Source organism: Gymnogyps californianus, chromosome 3 (assembly GCF_018139145.2).
Source record: "Gymnogyps californianus isolate 813 chromosome 3, ASM1813914v2, whole genome shotgun sequence".
In the NCBI taxonomy this organism is placed as follows: domain Eukaryota; kingdom Metazoa; phylum Chordata; class Aves; order Accipitriformes; family Cathartidae; genus Gymnogyps; species Gymnogyps californianus.
In genome coordinates this window covers 124,630,599-124,641,977 of record NC_059473.1, presented here as the reverse complement: position 1 = coordinate 124,641,977, position 11,379 = coordinate 124,630,599, and positions in this window count along the sequence as shown.

Genomic DNA, 11,379 nt, shown 5'->3' with positions numbered 1-11,379 from the left:
TCAGCTTCCCCTAGGTTTTGAAGTGGGTACTGAATTACGTGCCTCTGTGGCAACGCGCTGTTAATACCCAGACTGCTGAATTTGAAACAGGGCCTGGGGAAAGGGTCTTTCTGTCACGCTGAAAGTCACTGCCCAAGCCTGGGATAGAAATGCAAATCCTGCCTGGGTCTGGGACCTGTTGCAATGATTAGTTCCCAAAATGTTAAACTAAATTCCTTTTTTTTAAGCCCAGATAGATGCAGCTGCTTTCCGCTCTTGGCTGCTTAACACATCAGAGAGAGGTGCAGAAGAGGAGGAGCCTTCTTCGCTCAGTGAAACAGCGCGAGGGCTGCGGGTGATTAACCTCTGTGCTTTTGGAAAACCCTTCCTTTTGCTCCTCAGGACAAAGTCAGGCTCTAACATACCGTTTGCAGGGAGCTCTGCGTGCCTCCAGGGAAGAGAAGTCAGTCCCGGGGAGGTGGAGAGAGGAGAGCACCAGGGTTAGCCGGGGGGCTGGGATGCCCGCCTTGCAGCTCCCCTCATGACACCCCATCTTTCGGGCAGGGTTGGGGGGGGGGGGCTTTCCTGACACCCTCGAGGCAGGTTGTTTCTATTTTAGGCAAACATTAGCTGGCATTGCGAAACCTTTGCCCTTCTGCTGGAGGCTCTGGGCTAGACGAGCGCTCTTCAGGCTATTTTCGGCTTCATACCATAATTGTATGTGATCCTAAATTCGCCGCGGGTCTCGGTGCCTGTGGCACGCTGGGGCTGAGGGGGTGTGCGGGGGGTGGGCTCGCATGTACCCACTGGGTAGCAGTGTCACAAGAACTGTTGCTGTCCTTCCTGGGTGCTTCATTTAGATCACACGGGGATGGCTGCGATGACGCCTACCTCTTCAAGCCAGGCCCAGCTTCTGGAATAAAACCGGGTTTTTAAAGATGACCGTAACTCCATACAGCAGCTAAAAGAGTTGGCACGCGCGGCTGGCTTTTGCCAGCCGAGACAGGATTCAAAAGGCATTTGTGCTTCAGCAGCGCCGCTGTGGAACTCAAATCTGGAGTGGGCGCTGCTCAGCCAGAAAAGAAATGCGCTTCCCACACCTGATACTGCGATTGGGAGCAATTTAGGATGTTTTCCTTCAAGCTGGCAGTGATTATCTGTGTATTTTTGAGGAATCAAGCCAACAGTTCGATAAAATTGAGATCCAGTTCAGCGCTGGAGTTGTTGTCCAGTACAACCATCATCCGTCCTGACCCAGGGGTTGCTTCTATGCATTTAGTATCTTTCAGCAGATGTATTTTCTATAGTCCTCTGAGGAGCAAACCGCAGCTCCCGAGGAGGTGCAGCGCACAGGTTAGCGTTCAGCTTTGAGGGGATTTAATCTTTTTGTCAAAAAACCAGAAACGGCTGAGTGCCAATTGCACACTGTGCTGCCCTCTCCCCCGCTCTCAGATGGCTCCCCACAGCAGAAAAGATCTGAAGTGCAGGATAATATTTCTTCTGACCTCAAGCAGAGCTCTGATATCCTGCGAAGCAAAGTCCTACAAACCATTCGGTATTTCCATTCTGCTTCCCTCTCCCTCTGGCCATCCTGTAAAGTGCAGTCCCACCTCATTTGCCTCTCATCTTCCCGACGGAGGCGTGAGGTTCTCCAGCCGGTCTGGGGGCCCACCAAGATCTTCCTGGGAGCTGCTGCAGGCACTCACTGCTAAGTGTTTTTCTAGCTGGAAGTGCCAACCTTAAAAAAAAAAAAAAAAATGGAAAAGCGCTGGTTTCGATAACATTTCATGTGGAAAATATATGGATTTCCTACAAATGACGTATTTTTGAGCGAAGTCAGAAACTTCCCATATAGAACAGGATGTTCCGTTTTATTTTTTTCCAGAGCAGCCTTTTTATCTTGAAATGTGTTTCACCTCAGAGGATTTCAGACAGTAAGAAATTCCACTCCTTTCCTAATCCAGAAGGCATTTCCCCAGCACAGAAATGCTGATTTCTCTAGCTGCCATGTCTTCCCAGGCTTCCTCGAGCACCAGGAAAAGCAGAAACCCCTTACAGCTGTCAGTGCTTGAAGGTCTTCTTATTTTTTGTATTATTGTAGTCACTTTAGTCTTTAAATACAGAGTGATCCCCACGCCACTGTGCAGATACAGGCTGGAAAGGTCTTCCCAGCCCTAGAGTTTTGAAGTCTTACGGCATGACATGAGGTGGATATGGACAGATGGAAGAAGAAAAGAAAATGGGTTTGGAGTCATGGTTGGAGGCGGATAGACCTGCATGGTTTGAAGACATCTCTGTACATCTCCTCAGCTCTTCTGAAGAAAGAGCTGAATGGAAAACGGCCGCAGGAGGGGTTATTTCTCAGCACAGACATAACCCCAGGTTTCTCAGCCAAACTTTCCCAGAGGAGCAAATGAGACCTTCATGCAAGTTAGCTCCCAGCCTGTGCACTGGTTGTGGATGTCCTTGGATCCATGGCTTTGACTGACACCATCCGCCACTGTCCTGAGGAGGAAAGCAGCTGAGGGTCCAAATCCCTGTCAGTTTGTGAGTGAGGTTTGGGGCAGGAAGGGATTTGGGGCTGGGGGGGGGAACAGCACAGCTTTACCCAGATTACAGTTGATGCCTCTTCTCCTTATGTTACCTGCCAACCCTGTCCCTGGGAACAGGTCAGGGATTAGTCCAGAGCAAGAACCATACCCAGCAGGCAATTTTGATGCAGTGACCCTGTTTTGGAGGGCAAACAAATCCAATATATGGCTACAGCAAGACTGTGCCAGCCAGATGGGGCCCAGGCTCTGCTCAGGTTAGTCATGCGGTGCCTCGTAGGGATGTCTCAGTGTCTGGTACGGGGAACCAAGAAGCGGGAGAAAGGGGATGTGGCACAGCAGTGTGGATTAGGATGCGTCCCTCCTTGGGGCCTCACACCAACAGGCTTGGCCGTCTCCAGCCTGCCCTTTTGTGCTGGGATGGAGTTAATTTTCGTCATAGTAGCTAGTATGGGGCTACGTTTTGGATTTCTGCTGGAAACAGTGTCGATAATACAGGGATGTTCTCGTTATTGCGGAGCAGTGCTTACACAGTGTCAAGGCCTTTTCTGCTTCTCACCCCAGCCCACCAGCGAGCAGGCTGGGGGTGCACAAGAAGTTGGGAGGGGACACAGCCGGGACAGCCGACCCCAACTGACCCAAGGGATATTCCATACCATAGGACGTCATGCTCAGCATATAAAAAGCTGGGGGAAGAAGAAGGAAGGGGGGGACGTTGGGAGTGATGGTGTTTGTCTTCCCAAGTCACCATTACACGTGATGGAGCCCTGCTTCCCTGGAGATGGCTGAACACCTGCCTGCTGATGGGAAGTGGTGAATGAATTCCTTCTTTTGCTTTGCTTGTGTGCGTGGCTTTTGCCTTACCTCTTAAACTGTCTTTATCTCAGCCCACGAGTTTTCTCACTTTTACTCTTCTGATTCTCTCCCCCATCCCACTGAGGAGGGAGTGAGCGAGCGGCTGTGTGGGGCTTAGTTGCCGGCTGGGGTTAAACCACAACACCTTTCCACCAAGGTCCTGGGACTTGGCCATCCAGCCACGCTTGGGAAGAAGCATGAGGAGGCTCTTGAATATCTTCCTGTAATCAAATTATATGTCCCCTGGCCCTCTTAAGTTCAACAGATGTGTCCTCCACCTTGCTGCTGGTTGCTCAGCATGTCCCTGCCTTTGTTCCTGGTCTTGTGGGCCTCCTCAGCCCCCTCTTTGTCCAGGGGAAAGGGCTGGGACCATGCTCCTGGCAGGATACACACATGTCCAGGAATTTCCCTCCCGCAGTGAGGTCACAGCGTGTTGCTGGATGGGTGGGATGACCTTTAGACCAATCCTCAATAGAGGAGGTTCTTGGCAGAGGACGTCAGAGTGCAGCTCCAAGGACACCAGCGAGCCGATCATTTTTTGGCTAGAAAGGAGCATTGCTGCAAGGATGATCTCTCCTTACCCGTCTGGTGCAATAGGTCCTTAATCTCTCCAGCCTTTCTGTAATGCCAGGGTAAAGACCCGTCGTCAGCAAAGCTGTTGTGAAAGCAATATGTCAGAGGAGAGAAAGCAAAGTTCAGAGTTCGTCCACCGACCATCCGCTTCCCCTTCAACCGACGCTGCTGGTTCTTTGCATCGGAAGCCCAAGATTCAGGAGATTTGGTGCATTTTTTAAAGCCCTGCCTCCTGGAGTCTTGTGATTCTGAGACACTCTTTTATGAGGTTTAGAAACAATCCCTACCTTTCTAATCCTTATAATTTTAAGGAAAAAATAATCTTCTGAAAATGAATATGAACTGTATGAGCTCAAAAATCTGTAATTAATTTTAAAAAGTGCAGGGTTTTAATATTTTGTTGCTATTTTATTTCTAATCATTGTTTATGTTTTTATTTTCCTGCTTCATTTAGTGGACTCACAGTTTTTCACTATATGGCCACAGCAATATTCATACATTCCTTTGGTAAATACAGGAATTACACTGTTATCGCTCAGATATTGCTTGCCAACATTTCCTAAATTGCGATAAACTGTGCAAATGACATTTTCTGTAGAGTGTCTTAGAGGGAGCTCATCACAGAGTGTCTGAGTGTGTTCAGTTACACAGAAACACCACTCCAAGGATGCCGTTTCATGGAGTAAGTGGTTTATTGAGCTCCAGCATTAGGGAAACTTGGTTTGGTACGGATTTGTGTCTTGCAGCTGATTGATGTGGGTGTCTAATAATGAAATAAAAAACGTTCCTTTTGCAAATAGACGCCCCCTCCCTCTGCCTGAGCGCAGCCCCCTCATGTCCAGACACACGTGTCCCTCCACGCTCTTCCCCATTGCACTTGCCTTTGGGGAACGCAAAGGGGGGGAAGGTCAATAAATGAGCAATTTCCCTTTGTATTACTCCTTTTTCTTGTCATCTCTCCTCCTTCCACATCTGCTTGGGTTCTTTTTCCATGGTTATGTGTGGGTTAAGCAGGTTTGAAGTTGTGCCAGGGTCCAATAGGTGTCACAGCTGGCCCTGTGGAAGTCAAACGTGCTTTGGAAACTGGGAATAATGCCAATTCCTCCTGCAATCTCTTCCCCACTTGAAGGTGGCATGAAACCTGACATATATAACAACAACAACAACAAAATCCCCAGTCAGGTAACAGCCATCTTTAACGGTACTGAGGGCAGGAGGAGGAGGAGTCAATGAGGTGCAGATCCTGCTCGTCCAAGCCCAGGACAGGTGATCTTCTGGTTTCCCTACCAGACCATGCAGCAGCTTCCCTGGAGGAGCTGCTGCTGCTCGAATGTGCTGATGGGGGACCAGAGGGATTAGTATCCAGCATGTGGGTAGAAAGTGGACTCTGGCAAAATCTGAGCTCTCACCAGGAGGAACAGGACCCCAGTGCTCACTAGGGACACAGCGTGGCCCGTGTCCCCATCACTCCACTGTACTGCATGCTCAAACTTCCCTGTGGACATCAGCTCCGCATGCCCAATGGCCAAGGTTCAGCCCTTGGTTTGCACTGTGGCACCACCTCTTTCAGCACTTGTCCATGAATATTACCTCCTCCATTAATAGCAGAGGACTTGCAAAGCCTCGTGATGACACCAAGCAGAGGACAGGGTCTGCCCAGAGGTTTGCTCAGCTGCTTTCTCTGCTGGCTAGCTGATGAGCTGCCAAGAAAACAGCAACACCTTTATTTCTTCATCCGGCTGACCCTCAGCCTTGCTGTCTTCTTGCCGGGTGGAAAAACTGCCCCATCCATCGCACAAGAGCAGCAGGGTCTCACTCGAAACAAGCCGTAGACGACAGAGCGGATGTTTGAGCTGCCGATGACCCGTGGCTGCCCGGAGGCATTTGCTCTGTTGGCAGCGTGTCCCAGGATCAGTGCCAGGAGCAGATTTTCCACCTCCAGCCTCCCCGCCTGGCAACAGCAGCCGGGCCGTTTGCCTAAGATAACGCTGAGCCTTTGGGAGAGAGAGGGGGGACATTTCCCACCCGTTCCCAGGCACGTATGCCTGCCAGTGACCCCTGCAGGTCCTCAGCTGGCCGGAGACTGGGGCCAGCAAGATCCGCATTGGATGGGAATGGTTGTACCTTGGTCCCTGGGGGACACACCATGGCCCTGTCCAGACAGTGTGTCTGTGCAAGGGTCCAGGGCAGTTTGGAGGGGTTTTGACTCTCCAGAGATTGCAACAGAGCTACAGCCACCGTGGTGAAGGGGGTTGTGATGGGGAAGGGCAGTTGCACTGGGCACAGGAGGAAAAAGGCGTCATTGGGCTGGGAATCCAAGGAGGATGAGGGACCCCGGTCCACAGCCCCTAAGCTGTTTGCTGGAGGCTGCGAGCCACCACCATTGGATCTCCCTTGGCTGGCCCTTTTGGGGCTCGGATGTGACCCTGGTGTGCATCCACCTGCCAGCTCCTTTGGCAGAAACACAGGAACCAAAGTCAGACTCCGCATTCCTTGTCCCTGCATGGATCTTCTTCCATCCCACCTGTGTACCTCTCGCTAAATCGTTCAATACTCAGTGGACCACCTAAAGAGGCCAAGTGGAGAAGGTGTGAAGGCCCCATGTAGTCTGGACACTGGGGAGTCCTGGAGTTGACCACAGCTGCAACGGGTGTCCAGTGCAGAGCCCAGAAGGGAAGGCAAAGAGGTGGGAGGAAGACATGAAATCTGGCTGTTGGCCCCTGCCCTGGCATTTCGGACTTCCCTAGGAATGCTGTCTAGACAGAACATGAGGATTTGACACCTTCCCAGGGGGTTTCTGGGACTTGGGGTGACCAGTGGGACAGGGTGATCAGAGCTCTCTGACAGATGTCTTTCCCAAAAAACCAACCACAGGCAGTGCCCCAGCTCCACCGCACATACCTTTTGGGGCACTGGTGGTGCCCTCCACCCTCTGTCCTTTGCAAGGATTGCAAAGCAAAGTCAACACGGTTGGATTCAGCTTTAGTTGGGAAGATTTTTCCAAACTTCTTCCCACTCCCGGCACTCTCCATCATCAAAGGAGCGAAAAAAATTGTTTATGATGTTGACGTTGGGTTGTTTCTTTTTTCTCTTCAATTTTCTGGTGTTATATATTTACTTTAAAAATTGTAATTTAAATTAAAAAAAAACAAGTTCTTTCTTATTTACCAAAATGCAGGGGTTTAGTAAGTAAAAATTCTCAGGGATCATTTTCTTTCTTAAAAGTACTCCCTCTCAATTCAGGGCCAGGCAGCGTTTTTGAAAGAAAAGCTCTATTTAAACCCTTTGAATGCAGTGACAGAAACGCAGCGAGAGGAGTGTCACTCACACTGTTGGCGACGCTGCCGGCAGCTCCACTTGAGGAACCCAAAGCCTGGATGCTCTTCCAACACCTTGCAGTTATTGCCAAGAAGTTTCTGCTCATTGCAGTGGCCGACGTTTCTTCATGACGGCTTTTTTCCCGGGGATGGTGATTAGATATTTACTGAGCTTGAGGCATGAGGTTGCTTGCATGCTAGTTTCCAAATCCCTTCCCATCGTAGCCACGTGCCGTGCCACAAGAAGCGGCGTCTCCATCTCTTCCGAGACACGTGGAGCCTGTCGCAGGTTTTTTTGTTGTCTGGCTAGGGCAGGGGTCTCCATCCCTGCTGAGATGCCTGTTGAAGTGGAAAGTTTAATTTAAGGCTTGACTTGTCCTCTCCCAGGAGGCCGTTAATTAATTAGCACTGGTTTTGGCCAGGAGGCAGAAGCGGAGGTGGTGAGTGCTGCTGCTCCTCTGGGCATGGGAGACACTTGGGTGTGCAGCGATTGCCCCGATTTGGGCTGTGTGGGGGGCAAGCGACACTGCCAGAGCAGAAGTCTTTGGAGATGATTTTTCCATGGCCGAGGTTGGTGTCAGAGGTACATCTGGCTTAGGTTTCTTCTGTGACCCCGGAGAAGTTGCTCAAGGAGCGATTTTGGAGAAGTGGGGAAGCAGGGGATCCTCCATCCTCAGACAGGGAGCCCAGGCCAAAAAAGCTGCTTTGCATTGCCCCGTCCTCTCCTCTCTCCTCCCTGGATTTTGAAGGCCTTATGTGTGAAGTACTGCAGGGGCTGATGATGCAAAACTTCCCAAATACTGGGTTTTGTTTGTTTGGTTTGGTTTTTTAAGGGAAAATGATGGTTGTGCACAACTGGGATACACATGTTTACATGATATCAACTCTCCCCTTCCCAAGAACCTTTTTAAGCAAACGTTACCACTATTTTCACCGCCTTTTTTCCGTGTCCAGCTGTAGATCGGCATTTCAGGCTGAATCCAGCATTAGTCTATAAGATGAGCAGTGTAGTTACTCCGCATCACCATGCATTTTGCTTTAAACTTTCTTTTTCACCTGTATCTCTTCCACGCGGTGGTGAGGTTAAACCTGGGTGTCTGATAAGGTCCACATGCACAGTGATAACTCGGGGACCCCCGGTCACACTGTGGCTCTTGCAACCCCCAAAGTGACTCCAGGCACTGTTAGGGGATAGCAAGTGCCACGCTGCTGCCAAGCCTGTGCCAGCAGCCGGGACAGGTTAGCGGCATGGTCCCTGGCGCCGGGGGAAGATTTCCTGCCCTAAGCCATGCATGATGCCTCGAAAACCCACATGGCCCCGTAAGCAGGAGGGCAGGATGGGAAGCTTATGGAGAGAGAGGAAAATGGTCTCTGGAATAAATCCCAAGGGTATTAAAAATGGGAACTGGGGATGTGTGAACCAAATCTCTCCCGAGAAGGCCAGATTCAGGCAGGGGACACAACCAGGTGATCTGCAAGGGGGTGTGCACCAGGCCAGCGTTGTTTTTTCACTTATTTTCTAAAGGACTTGAAAGCTGGCCATTCCCCCTTGCTCTTCCCCAAGCTCTGGTGCTGCAGGCATTTTTTAGCCTACTTCCTAAGGAAACGAAGCATTATGTGCCTGACTGTCTGTCTGTCTGCCCGCCAGCACTCCCCAGCAATAATTGCATCCCATGATTGATTTCAGCTAGGCGGCACTGAGGGCTAGAGAGACAAAAAATGCCAAGTCTGTAGAAATTCTGGGGCATGGGCAGCTGGAAGGAGCACAAGAGAGAGGCCCCAGGGTGAGCTGAACCCCACGTTAGACACCAGAGAAGCCCCTCCCTGGCACAGGTCTCTCTTCCTGAGGCTCAGAGCTGCTCTCACCCCAAAATGTGGGCTTGTCTTGCCATCTACTGGTAGGAGCCCGTCAGAGACTCCGGAGCAGGGGCAGAGGACAGCCAGGAGAAGGAGGTTGGGGGGCTGAGCCCCACACCAAGTCCCTGTGCTGCTGCTGGCACCCCCGTGGGGGACCAGCCTGATCAGGAGGGAACCAAGCACAGCTTTGCAAGTGGCATTATCCATGCTTTCCAGAAGGCTTTCCTTGTTCCTGTGGTCTACTAACACCCACTTAAATTTATTCTTCTCCGTGATAGCATCACCTCTCTTCTAAACCTCCCTCAGGGGTACCAAGGCCACCTCCCCACTTGGTCCCTGGGTTTGGCTCAGGGATGCTTCCTTCTCCAGCTTGTCCCTGCTGCTGCTTTCCTGGTTTCACCTTCCTTGACACAGAGGTCCCAAGGATGAGCCACAGGTGGCCTGGCCCTCAGCGTGGATATTGGTGGGGTCAGTGGGCTGTAAAACCCACCCTGGGAGAGACCTCTGGCCAGCGGGGCTTAGAGAAGCAAGAGGGGCTCTCCCATGTGCAAACCCTGACGTACTGGAAAGAGACGGACGTGGGGGAAAGCTCGCTGTAGGTCTGGGGGAAAAAGATGTGTATCCTATATGCATCTGCCAGTGGTCACGCTTGGCACGGCGCTGGGAATTGCTTTGGTTTGGTTCAGCACAATTAATATGGTTTTCTGGAAGAAGCTTTGCTGACGCACATTGCACCTGATTATTCCTTCAAAGGTTTCTGTGCCTGAACCACCACCAAAACTGGATTTTGAGGGAAACTTGAGCCGCTCTGTGGTTTGGTTCGTGCCTGCGGCCAACATGTGATGGGCAATGAGCAACCTGTGTCTTCCCCACCAGCTTTTGGGAGGACGTTTTGGACCAGGAAAAGGTGTCAGGAGAGGGAGCCAGAGCCTCAGCAGAGAGCTGTGAGAGCTGCCGGGAAGGGCTGCTCACCGCTATAGGGGCATCCTAGACTACACCACCACCCCTGCTTTAGAGTTAGTCCCAGCCACCTTTGAGGATGCTCAGAGCAAGTCCAGCAAGTCAGGTCCTTCAGGGCTCTAATTTTTGGAGACACATGTTGGTGTAGTCAGCACAAGGGACCAGTGCCAACGGGTTTTTTAAACGCTGTTGGAGTTTTGCCCTCAATTTTAATTGCATTGAGTGCTACGTGCTTTGGGTGGGATTTCTCCTTGCCTCCTCTTCTGCGGTGCTAGGAACCTGCATTCAGCCGCCCGTAAATACCTTCTGCATATTTGAACACGTTGGTGTACGCCTGTGTGTGTCGGCGCATGGTGGTGTGTCCGTGGGGCCAGGCTGTGCCCGCACTGGTACGTATGTGTGGCCGTGGGGCCACGTGTAGGCAGGCACTAACCGGGGCGTGACTGAGAGCTCATCCAGGTCTGCACACGTGATGTGTGCGTGAGACAGGCGGGAGACACTTGGGCTGTATTTTCAGGGTGTGCTGACATTAAAATTGCTTGGATTCGTCTACCTTAGCAAATGCAGTCCCTCTGTTTTGCTGAAGCTAAGACGGGGTGGGCACGTGTCCTTCCAGAAGCTCAGCTGATGAGAAATGCATCCAAGGATGGGCTGAATTCCCAATTTAGCAAAAGATGCCCCCTGTGCTCTTGTGTTAACTTCAGCTTCAGGCTTTTACCTTCCAGGTTTCCTTCTCCCTACTCTCTCTGAATTTAAGGGATGCTCAGAAAGATGTGACAGCCCTATCCCAACGTCTCAAGGATGGTAAGAGTGGAGCACTTTTACAGTGCCAGAAAATGCACAGTGCTGTACGGATACCCTAACCCCAACCTTACAAATAAAATCCGGTTCTAGCAAGCTCAAAACCTTACTCAGGGTAGAGAAAAGCACAGAGCTGAGTGTGGGAAGAGGTGATAAATGAGGCTTGTGTCTTTCTTGGGAGGGAGAGCCTAGCAGCAAGCTGGAGCCTGGTGACTTGAAGCCTGGAGAGAAGCAGGATCCTACCATCTTCATTTGTCGGTGAAGCAGGAGAAAGGATGGGGAGCCTGAATTTAATCTCTGCCCCTTGAAATGCACAGGTGATAACGCTGCATCCCACGTGTTCACCCACGGCTTCACCACCCTTGGACCCGGGGGGGCAGAGTGGCATTGGGTGCTTCAGGGGCTGAGCAAGCACTGTCCTGCATCTCTTCTCCAGCTCAGTTTCAGAGCTTCCTGAATTATTGATGGCTCTGATGCATTAGTCTATA